The sequence below is a fragment of the Peromyscus leucopus genome, chromosome 10 (genome assembly GCF_004664715.2).
Source record: "Peromyscus leucopus breed LL Stock chromosome 10, UCI_PerLeu_2.1, whole genome shotgun sequence".
NCBI classification, from domain to species: Eukaryota; Metazoa; Chordata; class Mammalia; order Rodentia; family Cricetidae; genus Peromyscus; species Peromyscus leucopus.
Window position 1 is genome coordinate 6790373 of NC_051071.1, and position 25001 is coordinate 6815373.

General features: G+C 39.0%; 1 long non-coding RNA gene across 2 annotated transcripts in view; it reads left to right on the forward strand.

Annotated features, from left to right (window-relative positions):
• The first annotated feature begins 18863 nt into the window (after positions 1–18863).
• LOC119088616 overlaps positions 18864–25001 on the forward strand; it is a 136687-nt gene continuing 130549 nt past the window's right edge. Inside the window, exon 1 of one of the 2 annotated variants that reach the window (XR_005092276.1) lies at positions 18864–19024. This is a non-coding gene — a long non-coding RNA (uncharacterized LOC119088616). Of the gene's footprint in view, positions 19025–19103; positions 19265–25001 lie in introns of those variants that run through there. The other variant, XR_005092277.1, reaches the window with a different exon arrangement.

The following is a 25001-nucleotide window of genomic DNA, read 5'->3' on the forward strand; positions in this document are numbered from 1 at the left end:
AGGGCGAGAGTGCCTCATAGCTTCAGTTCTTTCCTACAGTGCTTTCTATTCACTCTTTAATCTTTTTGTTCACTGGGGTGATAATAGAAAAAAGCACATAGAGGAAAATCAAGTCACGTAGTTCATTGCTGAAGTCAATAAAAGCAAAGAAGTGCCAAAGGATTGCTAGACTCACCTGATAAAAAGGAAATGTCTTTCACCTCCACTCTCAACATTCACTGATAATAGGCATCACTGACTCCTAAATAGGGAAGTTAACATTTATTTTCTTCAGAAATTCTCTCTTATGGCTATTAAAAGGGAGCCCAACTGGAAAATCAGTATGCAGTTCATTATCCAAAAGATAGTCAATGGCATAAAATTATAATTGAGCTAAATTCTGTGTTACTTTGTTGTGCTCCAAACTTTCCTGGTGCCATTTTTCTAGATTTCTTCAATGTTAACAACTCCTCAGACTTCTTCCTTGAAACTGGAAAGATTTCAGACATTAGCAAACTGGATAATCCTCTGTAAGAAAGCTTGCATTTCAGTTTCCCTGAAACACCTTATAGCTCAGGATAGTCACAGAGGAAAAAGACACAGAAATGCGCTAGTGATAAAGACAGAGTCAAAAGTGCTGTAGGGAGGTCTGCTGATCTCTGAAGTGACCTGGAAACTACACTGCAGCTCCTTCCTTAATAGGCCTTCAAATTGGAGATAAAGTGGAGTGTCTAGGTACCTGGCACACTGAGCTTTCACCAGGCTCTTCAAGGCTCTTTAAATTCTATTTTAAAACTGCAAGGATGACATTAAGCCACTGAAAGTTATGGCATCTAGTGTAACTTTGCAACATCGTGGTGCTCAGCTAAAATAAGCATCCTCTAAGACTAATAATATTCTAGACAGGGTAACTTCAAAACTTGGACCCTCCCAGAGAAAACTGTTGCTGAGTCAAACTCCAGATTCCTGGCATAAAGTTCATCGTGTACTATATGGTTCCCCCTCTGATTTGGAACTATTATGCTACTACCACATGGGAGGCAGGGCATCTCAGTGCTGGCATGGCTGCCATTAGGCCTGCTTAGAGGACCTAGCATGATAAGCTCAGTCTCCAGTGACAGAAGCTAAAACACTTTGACCTTGAATAAAAGGAATTAAAGGTATGTATTCATATTTTAAAGATATGAATCCTTACAATGTTTACAGACAAATGGAAAAGTGTTAGCTCTGAAGTCATACACATGATTAAACCTTTGATTTTAGACTCAAAAATAAAACGTAATCTTGGGTCATCATCACCTTTTAGCACCTCAGTTTGCTCTGATTAAAGTTACGGTGATAATAACATTTCACAATCATTTTGATAATCTAATCACACTATACATGTAAATTGTTTATCCCCAAGCCTGGAACTTCATTTCTCAACAATTTCTGTACTGTTATTTTGAGTGTAAATATTCCCACTGGTTCATTGTAGTAGCTGGGTGATGATTTCAAGTAAGAAATCCAATAGTTGAAAGAATGCATGTACATCCTCCTATGCAGACAAAGCTTGTCTGTGTTGTTGGGAGATAAACCCTGCAGGGTTGGTATGAAGCCTAGCATGAAAGATCTGTGTCTGAGGACAGCTTCTAACCCACAACAGACAGGTTCCTTTAGGCTGTCAGAGGGAACTTCTGGAAGGATGTGTGGTTCACCTAGGATATTGCTTAAGGAAAGAAGGGTGACTGGAAGTGCTTCCCGCATTATTACTATAACCATGGTAAACTGGCTTTGTAGTAATGACTGACAGACTGGACTTGGTGCCAGACTCTCATAATCACAGTGTTTGGGAGACAGAGGCAGGACAACAGCCATGCTTATCCTCAGCTGTGCAGTAAGTCCAAGGACAGACTGTGCTTTATAATAGCCTGTCAAAAAAGAAATACCAAAATCAACCAAACCAAAAAAAATAATAATAACTGACAAAACAGATATTGAACCATGACTGTTTTTGAAATGTTAAAATATGTAACTCTGTATCGATCATTACTTATGAAGAAAGTAATTACAAATAATATAATTTATTGAAGCTAAAGTTTTAAACTGTAATTTTTCCATAACTTAGAAAGTTTGGTTTTAGAGAAGTCTTTTGCAGCCCAAACTGTCTTCAAACTATATACTGAGGTTCCTGATACTTCTGCCTTCGTCTTTCAAGGCTGGTATCCCACACGTGCATCACCACACTAGACTTTGTAACTTAGAAATTTTGTCTAGTGTATTTTAAAATTGTGTCATATTCTATGCCTGGCCGGTTCTAGACTATCTCCAGAAATAGTTCTAATTCTGATATTACAATGCCCTTTCTAAAAATATGTTTGCGCCCATGTCAACTATTGCTTTTTTCATAATAGCTAGGACATGGACTAAGCCTAGACAGCCACCAACTGATGAAAGGATGATGAAAATGTGACACATATACACACAGTGGAATTTTATTCAGCTGTAAAGAAAAATAAAATCATGAAATTTGCAGGGAAGTAGATGGAACTGGAATATATACTAAGTGAAATAACCCAGGGCCCAAAAGTCAAATGCCACATATATGGATGTTTGTTTCAATTATGTCTGTGGAAATAAGAAGGGCCATGCCAGTGGGATGGAGAGATATTAAAGGGGCAAGAGAAGGTAGTACAATATAACATGACAAACAAGAATGGGAATATTAGGAGTCTCAATGTTCCAATAGGGATGGGATGGAAGATGGCATGAGGAACAGAAGAGGGTGCAAGGGAAAGATTAAGCAATACTAAGGAAATATGAAGAAGTCACAGTAAAACCTACCACTTTACAGGCTAATTAGAAACCATACTTTAAAAATGGATTGAAACAGTGGTATCATGTATGGGTAGATGTTTCCAATCCCAGAAGCCATGGGTTATTAAATGATAATCTTGGGCCAGAGAGATGTTCTTCCAGAGGACCTGGGTTCAATTCCTAGCACCCATATGGCAGCTCACAACTATCTGATCCAGTTCCAGAGGATCTGACATGCTCTCACAGATACATGCAGGCAAAGCACCAATGCACATAAAATAAAAATTAAATCTATTTTTAAAAAAACAGATAATCTTAGTGTCATGTAAGCAGCAGCTTCCTAGGAACTGTTGGACAGGAAGACTCCAGAGGCACTCCAAAGTACACAGGCAATGACAGTTGCCATTGGTTACCCACCAGAACTCAATGTTAAGACCCTTTTGCCAAAGACACCACACACCTTTTTTTTTTTTTCAAACACACACAAAACCATACTGTAAGTGAACTGGAAGCTTCCTCCATCCTAGCTAACTTTTACATTGCTAAAAAGTTGCTAGGAGAGCAGCTGCTGTTGTTTGTCTGTCCAGTGTTGCCCTCCCCACTCCAGCACATCCCTGTGCCTGGTTGCCATACAGACCTGGATGCTATTTCCAAGAGAACTCATTTTTTTTCTGTGCCTTACACATGCCATTATCTCAGACTATAACTGTTGTTCATATTGGTGTATTTAGTTAAATTTAACTCGTTATTCAATGATTAATTTCCTCTAGATAGAAGACTGAGAAAAAGAAAGGGAAATGATTAGTGATTATGCTTAATGGTTTTTATTTCATTAAGTAAAATCTCAACAAAAGTCCATTTTAAGTTCGTTCATTGTGACATTGTCCTTGGCCTCATCTTCTATACTTTTGAAACACAGTATATACACTGTATCAATAGACAACAAAGTATCATGTTGACAGCTCTTCTATTTAAACACTGAGAGGTTAAGAGGCTGTGTATCTCCAAGGCTTAACCAAATCTGTGTTGGTTCTCAGTGACTGTGAAAATATAACCTTGAACTTCCACATTTAGAAGTGACTCTCCAAAGGCCTTTCCCAGAGCCATCATTTTTTATCCCTGGTATACTTCTGCACCATGCTCTGAGCCTGGCATTAGACAAAGACTCTGGGACCATTATAGGCATCAGAATGTCCACAGGATGAACCCAAAGGCCTCAGTTCAGCTACAGAAATAAAGTACAAAGTGAGTTTTCACAAAGGCCTCACCTACCAGGTGAAGGAAGAATCATGAACTCACCTATGAATGAACCACATAACATGATTTTAAATGCAGTGCTTTCTCCTTGGCAATATGACCTTCTCAGTGGGGCACACTTGTCACTCTGTGAGAGTAATAATCAGCCTGAGCCTTGCAAGATCATTGTGCTCTGATAGCCAATGAAACTCAAATGCCGACAGAGGGCTAATTCCTGCCCCCGAGGAACTATCAGCACAAAATTCAAAGTTAATCAGACTGGTGGCCACAATGCTGACCATATCTATGCCTTTGTTCTTCTGAGTGAGCAGCTCCCTGGGAGCAATATGTGAATTATGTGACCCATGATAAATACAGAAGTTTATCTTAAAATGAGAATGTTGGAAAGTACAATCAGTTTCCTGTTCCATCTAGGTAAATCTGAGAGCCAGAGCCCCCAGTGCGCCTGTCTCTCAAGACAAAGCCATAGCTATTTCTTGGAAAAGCTTGAAATTTTAAAGACAGTTCCCCACAATATAAATCTTATTCCTTTTTTCATTAGTTCAAATTCCAACCAGGCTTTTGTTTTCTGTTCATTGTTCAATGTTTCTGAACAATGCAAAGTCAAATGTCCCAGCAACAACTCTGAATTCAATTGAACCTTTCTTTCAACAGTATACCTAGTCAATGAATGTGATAGAATATGATATATGGCCCCCTTTTCCTGCCCTTGCATCAATCTTTTAATGAAAACCAACAATGCACAACAAAACCACAGAGTCAAGAGTTTACAGTCAGTTCATCTCCATTGGAAATGGCTAATTTATACGGTTAGTTTTATGTCAGCTGGACAGGTCCAAGGCTGCCTGGATAGCTGCTCAAACATTATTTATGGGAGATGGGGAGATGGTTCAATGATTAAGAGCTTGGTTGGTCTTGTAGAGGACCTAGGTTTGATTCTCAGAACCCACATGGTTGTATACAATCTTCTATACCTCCAGTTCCAGGGAATGCAATGTCCTGTTCTGACCTCTGTGAGAACAAAGCACACATTTGGTACACACACACACACACACACACACACACACACACACACACACACACACACAGGCAAAATACTCATACACTTAAAATAAATATATCTTAAAAATATTGTCTTTGAGGATAATCTTAGAAAGTTTATCATTTAAATCAGTAGACTAACTAGAAAGCCACTTTCACCAACATAACTGGAGTCCCAGATTAATTAAGGACCTGAGTCAGACAAAAAGATGGGAAGTACACACCGTCTTCCTTTCTGAACTGTAATATCTATCTTCTTCAGCCCTGGTACACTAGACCCTCTTGTTCTTAGGCTGCAGGAAGTATAATTCTATGGTATGAATACTTGTGTTCCTCTCTAGTTCATGTTGAGGTCTGAACCCTCAAAGCAATACTAGTAGGAAGTTTAAACTTCAAAGTTTAACTTTGGAAAGGGATTAGGTCACAAGCACAAAGCCGGCTGAGCAGTATATTCTCATGCAAGCTGCACCAGAGAACTGGTTTTAACTTCCCCTACAGGAGGACACTACTAGAAGGCACTTCACATAAAAGAGTGGCCCCTTGTTAAATTCTGAATCTGCCAGTACCTTGATCATGGACTTCCTTACTTCTATAGCATTACAAAATAAATATCTGCTCTTTTAAAAGCCATCCAGCTCATGGCATGGAAGAAGATAGATGCTATGAGCTCTGTCCTATGCCAGGTGGGCTCCAGGCTGAGCCAGTGTGTCTTCCCAGGACCACAAGTCATGGTTAATGCTTCTCTTACCCTCATATCACACATGGCTGAAAGTAAGGAATTTGTACTAGTGTTTTGCAAAAAAGTCATAATTTGCTGTAGAGAGAGTAAGAGACTCCCTTTAAGAGAAGAATGGGCTAGTACCTCACTTCGAAGTCCAGATTCCCACTCTACTCTTAATCCTCTTTTGATAAATTAGCTCCAACTTGCCAGAGCTGCTGACTGGGGAGGAAAGGATATATAGCCATTGCCTGCTTGCTCACCTCAAATCATCAAAGTTGCACTCTCAACTCTTAAAAAATAACATCCAGTTTCATTCAGGCCAATGATGACTAGTAAAAGAGCATGATATTTGAAATTTCTGTGGCCCTGAGTCCAAGTTCTTATTCTGCTACTTTCTATTGCCTTTAAATTTAGACACTTCCATTAATCATTATAAATCTGTTTCACTCGACCCTCGCCCTTCATTACCCCCACTCACGTCCCTATTGTTCATGTAGATCTCAGCCATTTCTCTGTCATTGGGCGATGCCTGTGTCTTTCTTGGGGTCCTGTTTTCTAGGTAGTCTCCCTGGAGTTGTGAGTAGCAGTCTAGAAGAGAGCTTAGGGGAGTGGAAGATTCCAGCTGGATCAAGAACAGAGAGGGAGAACAAGGAATAAAAGACCATGATAAATGAAGACCCCACGAGAATAGGAAGAAGCAAAGTGCTACAGAAATCCACAGTGCCCACAGAAATCCACAAAGATACTCCCACAATAGACTACTGACAATGGTCGAGAGACAGCCGGAACTGACTTACTCTGGTGATAGGATGGCCAAACACCCTAATTGTCGTGCTAGAAACCCCATCCAATGACTGAGGGAACCAGATGCAGAGATCCATGGCCAGGCCCCAGGTGGAGCTCCAGGAGTCCAACTGTTGTTGAGACCAAGGTTGGATAAAGCACAGGGACAAATAGCCAAACGAATGGAAACACATGAGCTATGAACCAATGACTGAGGGGCCCCCAACTGGATCAAGCCCTCTGGATAAGTGAGACAGTTGATTAGCTTGATCTGTTTGGGAGGCATCCAGGCAGTGGGACTGGGTCCTGTCCTCAGTGCATGAGTTGGCTGTTTGAAACCTGGAGCTTATGCAGGGACGCTTGGTTCAATCTGGGAGGAGGGGACTGGACCTGCCTGGACTGAGTCTACCTGAACTCAATCCTCAGGTGAGTCTTTGCCCTGGAGAAGATGGGAATGGGGGGTGGGGTGGGCTGGGGGGCGGGGGGGGGGGTGGGTGGGAGGGGGGAGAACAAAGGAATCCATGGCTGATATGTAAAATTAAATTAAATTATAAAATTAAAAATGTACAAAAAATCTGTTTCAAAGCTGTAAAGTTACTTTTAAATTAAATAACACATAAATTGTCAAGGATATTTGGAGGCCACAAACCCAGTACTAGTGTTTCAATCCTTCACCCACATTCTCCTATATTCCATGTACAAGAACAAGACAACTCTGGGTCCATCTGTAGATAGGAGTATTTACAGATACCCCAATCTATAAGCCTCAGCATTTTTCATTGAGTCCTGCAGATTACTAATCATCAATGGTTCATCATCAACAGAAGCCTAAAGGTGTGGAAAGGAAAATTTGCATGTCCATAACAGCAAGCACACACTGTTTGCAAGTAAACAATATGCACTGTACTTATAGACTGCTAATTGATCTCGTAAAACATATAATGTCTTCCATCCAACACCAAAAGGTTAAAGGACAAAAATAAAGCTACCTGGGCTGAATTTCTCCCCAGGTCCTTCCTTACCAATAGAGATCCTGATCAGTGATAGGTTCTAGTCAAAAGGAATTCCATGTGATAAATGCCTGTGCTGTAGGCCAAGCACTGTCAGCCTTCTGAGCTGTACAGATTCCAGGGGTAAACAAAAAGACAGCCACAGGAGCAATTGAGTTGGTAGTCAAATACTATTAACATCTATCAGTGGTGTACAGGTTCAACTCCTGGAACATGAACCATCTTGAGGATGTTTGCATTTGCGAGTCTGCATTTATAAGTAAGGTTTTTGAATTGGTTACCAATAATATCACTATCCCTTCATGAAATAATATAAATGTATCCTAGAGAAACATACTTCTCTTTCAGATGAAAGAGAAGGCAATGTAGTTTCAGTCACAATTAACATGATCTCTGCAAGGTTTGGATTGGTATTGCAGAGTCTGTCTTGTGATATTGAGATAGGATGTATTTATATCATTGGGGTGTGTTGTATCACTCTCACATAACACTCAGAAGGAAATGTAGTCATCAAGATATTTTCAGTGCTTTGAAGGCCTCTTTTCCCCCACATTCTCATCAAACATTACAACCAGTGGAGAAGCCCATATACCTCATATACTAGGAGCTTGAATTAGCTATCTCCGTCCTGTGTCAACCATTCTTCATACAACCTGGTGACAATGAAAATATGTTCCTGGCCTTGAGAATATTGGTACTGTCTGACTTCTGCCTTTAAGTGGGTGATCATCTAATTGATCTTGATCTGAAAAATTCTTCCTAACTTCCACTGACACTATTCCTGAGCAAGTGGAAGTGTTAATTAGAAGCCACTGTGATTGATGGGGCAGAATCAAAAGGAACTTGAGCAGGTATCCTTGATTCATGTTCCCAGATAGGGTATGAGGTCAACATGTTCCTTAAATGATCCAATGAGATTATCCTTTGCTGTTCTCCTCATGGACAAATGGAAGAAAAGATGCCTGAGACACTGGTAACCTGAGACTTGTTAACTCAGTGGCAAAACCCTTTCTGCAAATGTACCAAACACTGCACCAACAAATAGGACAGTTTCTCCTAAAGTTTGAAACCCTGAGCTTGGGTCTTAGATGTTTCAGCTAGCCAAATTGAAAGGTGGCTTGGAGTGCACACTTTCAGTAAAACAAAAGGAGATGGAATTTTCACTCCTGTCTCCAGTGATCAAGGATGTGGACCACTGCTTCAAGCAAATGCAGTGGCTTTGGCTTGAGTTTTTCTCTAAGCAGATAACCATGGCAAGTGGGAGATGCCAGCATGAACACATGAAATTAGTTTGCCTTGGTGAAGCAAAAGAGTTTCTCCCCAGTGATAGTCTTTCCTAAGAAGTGAAAAGCTGTCTAAGAGATGAAAAATAAGTTAGAAAAATAAAAGGCAGGAAGAAGAAAGGGATGTTCAGACATTCCACAAGACTTTTTCCATATCAAGTGCTGTTTAAGTCTCTCAAGGCATGATGTCATAAGCAACTCTCTTCCTAACCTTCCATTTATTTTTACTTCTAGTTCCCCTTTCAGTCCAACAATCTGTTGTTACTTTCAGAAAGATTTCTTTGTGACAGAGAAAATCCATTTCTGGGCACAAGTTAGACATAAATTCCTGACATAAGCTTTGGGCACTGAGTGTGTAAGGATCCCAGTGCAAATTCCTTATGAAGTCTGGAAGGACCAACTTTATGACTATATATGTCATATTAGTGCCTCTGTCTTGCAGGGGTCCCACGAGAAATGAAATAGCTAAGAAAGGAACAAAACCTGGTGGCCGTGGAGTTAGTGAGCAGCAGGGGAATGTGCTGTTTCAGTCATCTTACCTGAATTTAGTACATGGCTGTAACTAAGTGATGGGGACAAACAGACAGCACTTGTATGGAGTGGAGGAAGAGATGGATAGATGACTTAAAGAAGATGATAGAGGCTTTTAAAGAGGAAATGAAGACTACCCTTAAAGAATTCGAACAAAAGACAAATAAAATAAAAATTTGGAAGAAATCATTAATCCCCTTAAAGAAAGCAAAGAAAAAGCAATTAAACAGGTGAATGAAACAGTCCAAGATTTGAAAACTGAAATAGAGGCAATAAAGAAGACACAAACTGAGGGAAGGCTGGCAATGGAAAATCTGAGTAAATGAACAGGAACTACAGATGCAAGCATAACCAACAGAATGCAAAAGATGGAAGAGAGAATCTCTGGCATTGAAGATACAATAGAGGAAATAGATTCATCAGTAAAAGAAAACACTAAAGCCAAAAAAAGTCGTAACACAAAACATCCAGGAAATTTGGGACACCATGAAAAGACCAAACTTAAGAATAATAGGGGTAGAAGAAGGAGAAGAATACTAACTCAAAGGCACAGAAAATATATTCAACAAAATCATAGAAAAAAACTTCCACAAGTTAAGAAAGAAATGACTGTGAAGGTACAAGAAGCCTATAAAACACTAAATAGACTTGATCCAAAAAAAAGACCCCTCACCACATAATAATCAAACCATTAAACATACAGAATAAAGAAAAAAATTAGGAGTTGCAAAGGAAAAATTCCAAGTAACATATAAAAGCAGACCCATCAGAATAACACCTGACTTCTCAATGGAGAATCTGAAAGCCACAAGGTCTTGGACAGATGTTATGCAGACACTAAGAGACCATGGATGCCAACCTAGACTATTATATCCAGCAAAACTCTCAATCAACATAGATGGAATAAACAAAATATTCCATGATAAAACCAGATTTAAACAATACCTATCCACAAATCCAGCCCTACAGAAAGCACTAAAAGGAAAAATCCAACCTAAGGAAGTTAGATACAACCATGAAAATATAGGTAATAGATAATCTCACACCAACAAATACCAAAGAAGAGAAACACACAACACTACCAACAAAAATAACAGGAATTAACAATCACTGGTCATTAATATTCATTAATATCAATGGCCTTAATTCTCTCATAAAAAGACACAGGCTGACAGAATGGATACAAAAACAGGATCCAGCCTTCTGCTGTATACAAGAAACACACCTCAACTTTGAAGACAGATATTACCTCAGAGTAAAAGACTGGGAAAATACTTTCCAATCAAATGGACTTAAGAAGCAAGCTGGTGTAGCTATCCTAATGTCTAATAAAATATACTCCAAACTAAAATCAATCAAAAGAGATCAGGAAGGACATTACATACTTATCACAGGGAAAATCCACTAAGATGAAGTCTCAATTCTGAATATTTATGCCCCAAATACAAGGGCACCCACATTTGTAAAAGAAGCATTACATAAGCTTAAATCTCACATCGAAACACACAGACTGGTAGCAGAAGATTTCAACACCCCATTCTCACCACTGGATAGATCTGCCAGACTGAAACTTAACAGAGAAATAAGGGACCTAACAGAAGTTATGACTCAAATGGACTTAATAGATATTTACAGAACATTCCACCCTAACAAAAAAAAATATACCTTCTTCTCAGCACCCCATGGAACCTTCTGTAAAATTGACCATATGCTGGGTCACAAAGCAAATCTCAACAGATTTTAAAAAAATGGAATGAACTCCTGTATTTTATTGGACCACCATGGATTAAAGTTTCAACAACAACAAAATTTACAGAAAACCTACAGTCACATGAAAACTGAACAATGTCCAAATGAATCACCAATGGGTCAAGGAAAAAATAAAGAAAGAAATTAAAGATTTCCTAGAATTCAATGAAAATGATACCCAAACTTATGGGACACTATGAAAGCAGTGCTAAGAGGGAAATTCATATCTCTAAATGTCCACATAAAGAAGATGGAGAAATCTCACTCTAGTGACTTAATAGCACACCTGAAAGCTCTAGAACAAAAAGAAACAAACTCACCCACGAGGAATCTACACCAGGAAATAATCAAATTGTGGGCTGAAATCAACAAAATAGAAACAAAGATAACAATACAAAGAATCAATAAAACAAAGAGTTGGTTCTCTGAGAAAATCAACAAGATAGACTAGCCATTATCCAAACTATCCAAAAGGCAGAGAGAGAACATCAAATCAACAAAATCAGAAATGAAAAGGGAGACATAACAGCAGACAATGAGGAAATCCAGAGAATCATCAGGTCATACTTCAAAAACCTGTACTGCATAAAATTAGGAAATCTGAAAGAAATGGATAATTTTCTGTATAGGTACCACATACCAAAGTTAAATCAAGAACAGATAAACTATTTAAATAGGCCAATAACCCCTAAGGAAATAGAAACAGTCAGCAAAAGTCTCTCAACGAAAAATAGTCCAGGACCAACCAGATGGCTTCAGTGCAGAATTCTACAAGGATTTCAAAGAAGAGCTAATTTAAATACTCTTAAAATTGTTCCACACAATAGAAACAGAAGGAACATTTCCAAACTCTTTTTATGAGGCTACAGTTACCCTGATACCCAAACCACACAAAGTTGGAACAAAGAAAGAGATTTACAGACCAATCTCCCTTATGAACGTTGATGCAAAAATACTCAATAAAATATTGGCAAACTGAATCTAAGAACACATCAAAACAATTATCCACCATGATCAAGTAGGCTTCATCGCAGGGACGCAAGGATGGTTAAACATATGAAAATCTGACAATGTAATGCACCATATAAACAAATGGAAAGAAAAAAACCACATGATCATCCCATTAGATGCTAAAAAGCCTTTGACAAAATCCAACACCCCTTAATCTTAAAGGTCTTAGAGAGATCAGGAATACAAGGAACATAACTAAACATAATAAAGGCAATTTACAGCAAGCTGACAGCCAACATCAAATTAAATGGAGAGAATCTCAAAGCAATTCACCTAAAATCAGGAACAAGATAAGGCTGTCCATTCTCTCCATATTTATTCAATAGGGTGCTTGAAGTTCTAGCTAGAGCCATAAGACAACAAAAGGAGATCAAGGGCATACAAATTGGAAAGTAAGAAGTCAAACTTTCACTATTTGCAGATGATATGATAGTGTACATAAGTGACCCCAAAAATTGTACCAGAGAACTCCTACAGCTGATAAACTCCTTCAGTAATGTGACAGGATACAAGATTAACTCAAAAAATCAGTAGACTTCCTATATACAAATGACAAACAGGTTGAGAAAGAAATCAGAGAAACGTCATCCTTTACATTAGCCACAAATAATATAAAATAGCTTGGGGTAACTCTAACTAAGCAAGTGAAGGACCTATATGACAAGAACTTTAAGTTTCTGAAGAAAAAAATTGAAGAAGATTGATAGATTGATAGAAGAAGATGGAAAGATATCCCATGCTTATGGATAGGTAGTAAAAATGGCAATCTTACCAAGACTGGAAAGATGATATGAGATAAGTGTGGGACAGTAGCTCAGATCCTGTGATATTGACTTTGATATGCTTTGCAGAGAAATCTCAGACAAAGTTCAGTGATTAAACTGGCTGTTTTGAGGCAGAACCTATGCCAATCAGTAGTCTGAGTTGATAATATGATTCTAAGAAGAGTGGATATGGTGATTGGTACTGTTTGTTTGGCATTCTCCGTCCTGTATGATAGCCAAACTTTTGAAATTTGAAAGGGATATAGGTCTTAGAAATCATTACCAGAGAACAGAGGGACAATATAACTGCTTATCAAGCTGCTCCCAAACCTCCTAGGCAAGCTCTGAGGACAGTTTCTCCCCTCTTACTATTTTTTTAGATGATGCTGAGTAACAGAGGAGAGAGGGATGAGGGTTGCAGTGATCTTTGCACCAGCAGTGGCAGAGCCTGTCCTTCTCCAGCAGCAGGTGACAGTTGCCCCAGCCTGACCAGCTCCTCACAGTTTGGAGCATCACAATGTGCCCACATACTCTTCAGCTGCTTGCTGAGTGTACTCGCTCTCTTTTTCTCAGGGGCTTCCACTTAATTTCCAGGCCTATAAATAACCACATTTATTTCTAAGGTCCTATTTTGGGGATTGGATAAATTGAATTTTGTGGTTGCCAGATTTCTTTAATTTTTAGGAAAGGTACTTGTAGCTCTCTTTGGAGTTTCCAATTTGAAAGCTGAACTAAGTCCTGCTCAGGCCTTACTATAAATGGAATCTTAATCCATGGAGTTAGGAGAATGTATGTAAGCACAAGATACAATATTTTTCATGTTGAGGTTTCCCTTCTATAAAATGGAAATAATGGTATCTTGTACAACCACTTAGGAATGTACTATAGTGCCAGTTAGCTACAGATTGTCTCAGCCTCCCAGACCTCTATATAGAAATTATCTGTGAGACCAACTTACCCAGTGGGAAAGTTGCTGCCTAGAGCTCTCATTTATGGACTTAATACTCCAGTGACTTTGCCTGTATGACTAAAATGCTAGAATCTTTCTCCAGGATTGCTGAGATTAACTAAAACTATACATGTGTAAAGGGTCTCCTTGAGGTCCTTAAGCATTAGCTGTCCAACAATGGTTCACTACTGTTAATAATTTCATGCCTCTTTTGAGGAGAAATGGTAGAATTTAAATTCATGAGGAAAACTGCACTTTGAGATCTCAGTATATGAAAAGTGGAAACAGTTGCTTATTTAGGGAGTATGTGAGATGATTAAGGTTTGATGGCAATAAACTTAAAATCCATTGTTTCTATGTCTTAACTCTCCTCACTAACAACTTGATGTTTTCTTTAGATCAATACAGTGTGTGTGTGTGTGTGTGTGTGTGTGTGAGTGAGAGAGAGAGAGAGAGAGAGAGAGAGAGAGAGAGAGAGAGAGAGAGAGAGAGAGAGAGAGAGAGAGAGAGATGGATGCTATGTGTGGCAGAAAAGGACCAAGCCTTCTTTCTGGAGGGAACGTATGTGCTCTACATTTCCTGAGCAGAAATGCCTGAGGATCCTGCTCGGTATCTTCAGATGAAAGTGATGACTTTGAGAGTCACCATGAGGTTTTAGCAGGCCAGCCAGAAGAGTGATGCCAATCGGGGTGTGATGTGCATACAGTCTGCTGAGATTATAACTGCAGCAATTGGGTGTGTGTGTGTGCTGTAACCTGACTTGCTCAGAGCTATGCATCTCATAGGTATTGAGTCAGAGTCAGTGTCAGTAGCTGAGTCTTAGATTCAGAACAAACCATCATCTGGGCTTTGAGACATGGTTTCCAGTTTTTGTGTTCATTTTATCTAATGGAAATTATGAAGAAATCAGTTTCAGTGTACTAGAGAGAATGTGATATACTAGTAATTCTATTGTGATTCCACAGTGTGACTGGATGACGTAGAAAACACCATATGCAATGTTTTACAAATATCTGCATTAGCCCTGTGGACCAGCCCTCTCTCCTTAGGCCATGTAAGAAATCCTGCAGCATGGGTCTGAGACATGACTCCATTCTGAAGCCTGCTCTCATCACTTCCCCAAGAAAATGTGGCTTATCAAGACTTTCAAACTATCAATAAAGACTTGAGCTAGTCCCCAACTGTGGAGGGCAGTCATTCTGCTTAGCACCTTGATCTAACACCTTCAGTCTCAACAGCTAATAAAGAAATTGCCTATCTTTTATCACACAGGTTTTATAAAATCAGTCTGTCAAAGCAAAGGGAATTTTTTTTTTAAAAAGAAAAGCTATTTATGGAAGAAAAAAAAAACCTCCCTTGGTTGCTTTCTCGTGGTGGAAAGTAATCCTAGAATCATTAAACTTTCCCTGTAAGTTCTGTTGTCCTCCCCACAGAGCCAGGAGAATAGACTTTTTTTTTAGCACAAAGTAGCCATGTCAAAATTCTAAAGATTTTCTGTCTTATTTTCTGATTCATAGAAGCAGAAGAATGTGCAAAATTATATCGATTAATATCAAGCATGAAGTAAGCAAGAAACCTTTATCTCTATCTCAGAGCAGACAGAATCAAAACAGTCTGCTAAGTGGACTTAACTGAGGTCAGAGCTACTCAGATTGTTCTTCCTCAGGTAACTGGAGTATTTGTTTTTTACTTTCCACACCTGGGACATCACATGTCCGACAAGGATATATTAAATAATCTGAAACCACCTTCTTTTGGAGAATAGCACTTTGCAGGGGCATCATGGAGGTGTGGGGTGAATGGAATCTTTAATTCCATTCTTGAAGAATTCCATCCTTCCAATTCTTGAAGACTGACCACTGTTAGGGTTTGGAAAACTGTGGAGTATCAGGCAATGTGGGCAGGGCAAGCCTATTTCCTCTGCATGGGACCTGTAGAATATTGCCATGATAATGTCTGATGGGTGTAGCTGGCAAGAACCACAGCATTTTCAGGCAGTTATAGCTCAGACTAAGGCCTTTTCCAGGCTGTTTATCTATGCAAGCTGCCTGTGTTTAGAGAATTTTGATGCTCTATAAATTCTTCATTTTTTTAAACTTGAATGCCATTTAAGTAAAAGGATACTCTTAATTTCAGTACATTTCCCCCTTTCTGCTAACAGATATGTATGCACACAGGGGCTGATGATATTTTTTATTTAGTTTATTTGGGGGAGGCTGTGAGGAGGCAAGTCTGCACCAATAAGAACTTCATCTTTACCCTGTGAAGTTTTAGAATTTTACATAAAAAGAAATTTCTTTTTGTAAATATTGATGCAGCTTCTTGAAACATTATTTCAATGGAGAAAGACTTTCACCTTTTCACAAACTACAGAACCCTAGTTTCTCCTGGAAACTTAAAAAAACATTTTCTGAACTCAGTTCGTGATGCAGTATTTCATTAGGCACTTACATATGGCCGTTGCCTCCACAGTCTGGGTTGGTCACAGTTTAATTCCACACTTTTCTACTTCCAGTACCTCCTTTTCCTAAATCATTTAAATATTTACTTAAATGTGCTATAGTCCTCAGGGTCACTCTAGGCTGACCTCATGTTCAAGGCAGGGGAGTAAGTAATAAGCAGAGAAGAGGACAAGAGGTTGCTTAGTGCAGACCCGTAGAATCAATTCAGACTGCAGAACTGGAGTTTAGACTCCATTAAGGCTTCATTTATTATGACCTTCTGAAATCATGAGCTGTGCTGGTCAACTAGGAGGACACTCTTAAAACTGAGCTTACAAACCACCTGCTATGTACCTTAAAAATTATTGGAGACATATATAATCACTCACATAATTTCTCTGAAGATACTTTTCTCTTAAATAGTGTTTATTCATAGTTTTCTTTAAGATTTTTGATCAATGAAGATCAAATCTCTAACAGTCTCTTTAGGATTTTCCTGTTTAGTCACTAATTCTCGTAGAGTTTACACATAGAAAGTTTTTTTCCTTTGAAAATTGCAGAAATTTAGCTTTGGAATAGTAGGGGAGGAGTAAAGGAAGTATAACTACTGTGCATTTCAAAACTCAGTTAATAACTAACCAGAAACTTTCACTTTTACCATCTCCTCTCTTACTCTTTAATACAGACAAGTTCTGTTATCTAAGATAATCAGACTAGCTGGGCCCCCATTCCATAATTATGTTCTTGTATGACCTGTCTACACCTTTCAACCGTGTTAGATAATTATTATGTGTGCTTCATAACTCAGTATTTATTACTTATTATAATACTACATTTATTTGCTTTTTGCTACTATGGAAAATAAACATTAAAAGCAATCTAGGTAATAATTGAGTCACAAAAACTCATCAACAGAAGCAGTAAGCATGCTCATGAAGATGTTACACAATGTCAGATAACCAATACCTTTGCACACAACACCAAGACGGGGTTTCTTTTTCAAATATTACACTGTAAGTCTATTGGTACACTCATTTTAACTCATTAAGAATACCTGCCTCTGTTTTCAGTAGAGAGGGAATAATGAAACGGAGACCATAGGACTGTATGGAAAGGAACCGCAAAAGAATGACTGGAGTCAAACAGATAAGAAACAGAAATTGGATGAGAGAGAATTAAACAGAGGGTTGTAAAGTGCTGGTCATGTTCTGTTCACAGGATGGATGCTGGGTTCACAGGTAAAGGTAACATTATTGATCTGTTGCATACAGTTTTGTATTATCAGACACTAAATTCTTAATATTAGCTGCATCAAGACATAAAAATTGCATCTTAGTCCTGCCATCTACCATTTTTTTTTTCTGGGTAGGATTTTGAAGGATTATGAAGTAAAGAATTCTGGGAAATCTATGGTGTAGCTATGACACCCCACTCTCTAGTACAAAACATTTCATAAACAGATAGAGGAAGCAGCTCATTGGCTTCAGTTTGGATGCTTCCTCATACAGAGGAAACAGCTCGTTGGCTTCAGTTTGGATGCTTTCTCATACAGAGGAAGCAGCTCATTGGCTTCAGTTTGGATGCTTTCTCGTACAGAATCTTACTCCCTCCACTGTCACTTTGCTGAGGCTCCTACACATCAGAAACTTTGGGCATTTTCCCCATTTGTTGCTGCAAAGTATGCTGAGAATAGTTATTCTCAGTGTGTCCTTCTGAATTCATCAAATGCAGTCTCGCAGGGCAGCTTGTTAGAGACAAGGTTCTTTGAGACTGGTGTGCTGTTGATTTCCTTTTAAGACTAGCAGGTGATAGGAAATTAGTAAATAAAACCTATACAGAGGCACTGCCCTGGAAAACAATCCTGAATTACAGAATCTGACTGTATAATTCACCTGTTCCACAAAGCCCTAGGATTTTCTGGGAACATAAATTCACCAATAATGGATGTTAGAGCTATATTTTGTTATTCTTTCACTATATAACATGTGTGAGACTCTATTGGCTCTGGGGGAGTGAGGGGTTTTAGTTTCAGAAGCAAATGGATGTAGGCATTCTATATTTGAGGATGATATTGCAGAGTTAAAGGGAATTTACATCTGAAACTGAAGGAAAAATAATTTACAAAAGGAAGCTTGCTAAAGCAGGGGGTGGAAGGTCTAAAGTCAGGAAAAAAAAAAAAACCTGTCTAACATTCAGTCAAAATGAAAAGAACTTCAGAGCGGCCATAGTCAACCATGTCTTACAACATTTGCAGATTTCAAACAATATAACCTGTAGACAGAAAGAACCTCAGGACCAGCAATAATCTCATTTAGCCTGAGAAGCAGCTGCTATGAGAAGAAGATTATATAACAATAGCAAAAAGACCCTTAAAGAAAGAGAAACTCTTGTGTCTCTGTGGTGTCCAGTTACACCCTATCAGCTATTACTCTGAAAATAGAATCGCTCTTGGTAATTATGGAAGTGGTATCTTGGAAGGAGGAGGTACTCACACTAAGTGCCAAGTCAGCAAGCAGAGGCACAGGACAACTATTCTAAGCCCTGGTTCTCTGCAGTTTGACATGCACAGCTCCCACACCCCAGCGGGGAAACCCTGTGGACGGTGATGGTCCTCAGGAAGTCTGTAACTCACTGCACACTGATAGCAGGGGAAAGCCATCATGTGTGTTACAAAACGAGGGAAATAATAAGGACCAGAGCACTAATGAGGTAGGGCATCAGTTTTTCAGACCTCTGTGCATTGACTGTTGTAGTTAGTTTTCTGTAAAGCATAGCTATAATCAATGGGATGTGTAGAACACATTTGTGGAACTAGTGTGGAGAAGCAACAATGGCGTGGATTGATTGTCAGCATCATTGTTGGTCCTTCTTTCCTGAGTATGCATCCAGATATATGGCATCCAAGTGAAGTCATCTCCTTCCGATGTACCCTCAGCCCCAAGGGGACAGGTAACTTCCCTCCTCCCCTACCCCTGTCCCCTGCAGCTGCAGTTACTTGGAGGATTTTTGCTTCTCTCTCAGGGAGAGCAAGTCTTTATTAGTCTGGGTGATGTACATTTCTGCTTATTTAGAGTAATTAGCTTCCTGCCCTTAATGAGAAAAGGACAAGCATTCTAGGTCCATCTCCTCTACTTCCCTCCTCCTCTTTTTTTTTTTTTTTAAGAAAATGGACATTTCATTTCTTTTTTTCCCATGTATTTTACAAATTTATTGATAGGGACATATCAACAGTTCAGCATTTTTATAATCCTGAAAAAATTAATGCAGAAGAGAGGAGAAAGGTGACTTTAAATTCTGTAAAATTGGAGGTTTGAAATGTATGACTTATTTCATTGCTCAAATGAAACCCAGCTTGGGTTTATGTCTATTGTGTGTACGTTGGCCCTCGCTGTGGCTATGCCTCCCACTTTCCCCTTCCTGTAATACACAGTATGCTTCCCATCTCTCTGCCTGTCCTCCATTACTCCCATCCTGAGCAAAGCTCACTAGCTCCTTGGAGGCCATTTATCAAGGACAGAGCCTCAGGGTCTCACATCTCACCCGCAGAGACACAGTGGACATTGCTGAGGCAAGCTATAGCTTAGTATTTATCCTGCAGGTATAAAAGAGACAGCTCATCTTCATGTTTGAGAATTTTCCAAGATTTTAAAGAGATTGCATCAGCATTTTCTAGAATCCCTTTTGTTTCACTGACAGCTTTAAAAGACTCTCTTCCCTGGCTGTGAAATTATGGATGTCATTTTTAATGATCGATGTTATTTGTCATCCCAGAGGATGGTTTCTGGTGAGAATCACAAAGATGCCTTTATGAGACAGCCCTAGGAGCTCTGAGTAATCAGCAGATAGTTTTATGGTGACCCAAGTGACAGAGCTATGGTAATCATGTGGAAAATGCCACCAGACTCTAAATAACATTCTTTCACGTGTTGCCTCTGATGCAGCTCATTTGTGACAATAGCCTCTAACAGAGTATCCCTTCAGTTGAGAACATATAAGAACATTCCATGAGTCACCATCTGTTAGACACCAGCTTTCATCCCCTGCTGTATCGCTAATCAACTCTGTAGCTAACTCCATGTCAGTTAACTTCTCTGAGCTTCAGTATGTACAGCTGTGAATAGGTCTTCACAGTGGTGATGTGATTGTGGGAGGCTGTGTCTGCACAGAAAACACTTACACATCTCTTTGACTAGATTCTTCTTCACTGGGCTAACATTAGGCTGGGCAGCTCAGCTGCTGAAAACTTCCAATGTCAGAAATTAACAACTGTACCCTCCAGGAAATATTACCCCTGATCAATCAAAGCAACTATTTCCTTCCTAGTTAAGAAAGTATGACAAACACCAATTATTCTCATGAAGTGATCATGGTTTCCAAGACCTTCTTATTATTAACTATTCTTTATTATTTGCAGTAGCTGTTCCTTAAGCAATGGGTGTCCTGTTCAGACGTTGCATCTTTGCTGCTACCACAAGGGCTGCAGCTGGAGAGGATTCTGTTCCCTCAGGCACCTACTCTTTCAAAGCTACTAAGGGAAACTTTATCTAGATCTCTATCCCTCTAAAGAACTCACAATGCAAAAGTTAAGGTAGAATTCTGCTTGCACACAGAAGCTGAATAGCAAGTAGGTAACCTTCTCCCTTTGCTGGCATCTTCCAAAAAACCCTAATCCTTCTCTCAGCCCCCACTTAAAAAAACCTTGCTACATATGGTTCCTTCCCACCACTTCCTGTAAGCTACTTGCTGACTCAGCCTCCTGACAGCAGGTTAATTTTATTTAATCAAACACATCTTTGAATTGTTAACAAAAGCAGGAGGAAAAAATGCAACACAGTTTAAAATAATGTTCCACAACACTTACCTGATGCTCTCATAGCAAAGGCTAAGTCCAAGGCTGTAGTAATTTTGGAGGAAACCCACAAATAAAGTATCTGTGGCCCAATTGCACATAACTGCCAGAGAAATGGGTTTTGGACTTTTTTTTCATGAAAATCTACATTTGGGAATGGTGAAGTGTGTCCGATCCATCCTATTCCAGTGCCTAACAGCCTGGGGCAAGGCTACAAACGAAGATCCATCTACTCTAGGGTCAGTGTTTGCAGCCCTTGAGAACCCTTCAAAGACACTAGCAGGGACTCTACCCTACAAAGACAATAGCTGGACCTCTCCATTACAAGGATATTAGCAGGGCCTCTATCATCTGAACACAGCAGTCTGTCCCAGATCTGCTTTGTATCTGTGATTGCCCCTCATGTCCTTGACAGGTCAAAGTAAGTTTCAGCTCCTTTCTCCTGCTGTTGCTTCACTTAAGTCCTCCACGAAAAAGGCAGATATCAAGACAGGACTAAGTGTGATGAGATATACCAGAGGAATTGTCTGTGAGAGAAATCAGGAAGGAGTCATGAAACAGCATGACATAGGAGTCTCATGGCATCAGGCATCATTGCAGGTGGGACACCAATTAAGGTGTAAGGGGAGGTTGGTTGGAAGTATCTCATATGAAGACAGTTCTAAGGGAAGTCAGTAAGACCACTGGATCAAGATCAAAGTCAAATTTTAGGTCATTAGATTGTATTCTAGGCAAAACCTCTAGTCCAATCTCTCCATCTTCCAGGGAGACCCTGCCTCACTCAGTCACTTCAGGAGAAACTACAGTAATCTTGACCTCATTAGAAGACTGATAGGTTTCAGAAAGCAGCACTTGGAGCAATGAATTTAATGTTGTTTCTTACAGACATAGATATGATTCTCTACTATATCTCACTTCATATCTATAGTCTTTTTCTCTAGCACTAACTGCAGGTGGGGTTATTTCTCAGTATAACCCAGCAAATTGGTGATTAGTGGCACTTTACTCAGTCCCCAAAATTTGTGTCTATGACCAAATAAGGGATTCTTAAGATTCTGTTGAGGTAGGGTAAATTACACTGGGAAGGGAATCTATAATATTTCTAAATCAGTTAGAGTTCCTCATCCCCTCAACTTTTTTTTTTTTTTTTTTTTTTTTTTTTTGCAATGGGTGGTTCTCTCTTTTAAAGATGTAGGCTCTGATTTGCAGTTTCTTCTTTCTTGCCCATTTCTATAAGTCACCTTTGCTTGGACAAGATGCAGGTATTCTTTGGAGTTTTATTGCTACCACAATAAACTCTCCCCAAATTGTTCAGTGGCATGGAAGTGTAGCATTTATCATTTTGTTATATGGTCTCATTGTGTAGGTAGACCTCCAGGACAGTGGGTCTGGCTCTCTGCTTTGGAGCAAGACATCAGATAAGCCTTGCTCTTATCTCTATGGTTTATGGAGCATCCATATTCTAGCCTTATCCAGTCTCCTACAATTGTGATAATGAATTTTCCTGTCTTTGCTAGCGATCAGGTGGGGTTGCTTTTAGCTCCTATAGGCAATTTTCATTCTTTGTCTTAGAAGTCTGTACTATTATATCACAGCACCCTTGTTCTTCAGAGCTGACTTTTTCTTCTGCTACTCCATTGAGAAAATGGTCTGATTGATAAGGGTTTATGTGATTAGGTTGATTCAAATGACAATTCTGGATATTTCTTATCTTGAAGTTGACTGATTACTAATGGTAATGAACATTTCCAAAGCCATTTTATTTCTAGCAAATGACATAGTCAGGGTGTGATATTGACAATTGTAGGAATTAAGGTAGAACATTGTGTGCACAGGGTAGAAGGCATATATAGAATTCTACCTACAACAAGACTGTGAATGTAAACACCCTCCAAAATCATTCCTCCAGGTTCTCTGAATGTGTTTGGGTTTTTTTTTTGCAGGTAAGAGATTGAAATCTGCTGTGTAATCCTAGGCAGTAAGTGTACAAGAATAGCAGATGCATTCACTAACATTGAGAAAGTTTTAACTGCCTGTGAGAGAACAGGAATCTGACAAATGTAACCCTTGAGAAAGTGATGGTAATAAGGTTTCTTTCAAGATTGCAAGTAGACAAGATAAAGAATCCTATTAATTTGATAAAGACATCATGGCAGCTCAGAAACAGGAAGACTTTATTATACATGTTTTTTTCTAGTGTTGACAGCCAACATGTAAGGTATTCATGAAGGCTATTGGGATAGTTCAGATGCAAATAAAATCTGCTTATATGAAAAGACTTTGATTGTAATGAAATATTCTATGGATATTTGAGAGCTAAATGATGAAAATATATCTAAATAATCACGTAAAATTATACATGGTACTTATCTTTTGTCATGTTGAAAAAAACCCAGGATTAAAAAGAGGGAAAGAAGTCAAAAAGGAAGGATGATGTATTTACTATACAAACTGGAGTATTTCTATATAGCTATGAAAAACATGAAGAAAAGTAAAATGAGATTTGAGAGAGGATAAAATGAATGACTTTTATTGCAAGGTGTATTACAAATAATAGCTAATAAGCTTTACATATATAAGCTCATAAACACATAATTAATATAAAATAGAAATTGTCTAAGTAACTAAACTATTAATACACAAAGAAAAAAATCAATTACTATTTGTAAAATACATATCATTACATCTTGAAAATGAGTAATAAAATTAATAAATGCACATGTTAAAGCACTAACAAGAGAATGAATGGGTCAAGTTATCTTACATCAGCCTAGATTCAGACTTCCAATAAAACAATGGGAATGAAATCATAAATATACATTTACTCTTTCTTTCAAAATATTTGCCTTACAGAAATGTACAATGTGGAAACCATCAAGGCTATGCACAAGCATTCATTTATAAAAGAATCCATACAAAAGAATCAGCCATAATGAAAAAAAATAGAGCAACTAAATGTTCAAAAAGTGAATTGGTTTTTATAAACTATGCATTCATATATGTACACACATGTGTGTATCTGTGCAACATTAGGCTCTAGAAAAATGTTAAATGATGTGCAAATGCTGTGCTTCATTATGCATCACAGAAAGAAAATAAACAGTTTTTGCCTATGTTATCAATTCACAAAGAAAAGTACATTTGTATGTAATACTGGCATTTCACATAGGAAATGGTGAAAGTGTTCATTTGATGATAAATTATTTGTATACTGAGGGTATGAGATACAGAAGATTTTGGGAATTTCTCAGTTTTCTACAATGGAATCAATTTTTTTCCTTTTATTTTATTTTACAATACCATTCAGTTCTACATATCAGCCACAGATTCCCTTGTTATCTCCCCTCCTGCCCCATCCCCTTCCTCCCAGCCCACCCCCCATTCCCACCTCCTCCAGGGCAAAGCCTCCCCTGAGGACTGAGATCAACCTGATAGACTCAGTTTAGGCAGGTCCAGTCCACTCCTCCCAGAATGAGCCAAGCGTCCCTGCATAAGCCCCCGGTTTCAGACAGTGAACTCATGCAATGAGCACAGGACCTGGTCCCACTGCCTGGATGCCTCCCAAACAAATCAAGCCAATCAACTGTCTCACCCATTCAGAGGGCCTGATCCAGTTGGGGGCCCCTCAGCTTTTGGTTCATAGTTCATGTGTTTCCATTCGTTTGGCTATTTGTCCCTGTGCTTTATCCAACCTTGGTTTCAACAATTCTCGCTCATACAAACCCTCCTCTTCCTTGCTAATAAGACTCCCGGAGCTCCACCCAGGGCCTAGCTGTGGATCTCTGTATCCAGATCCCTCAGTCATTGGATGAGGTTTCTAGCATGACAATTAGGGTG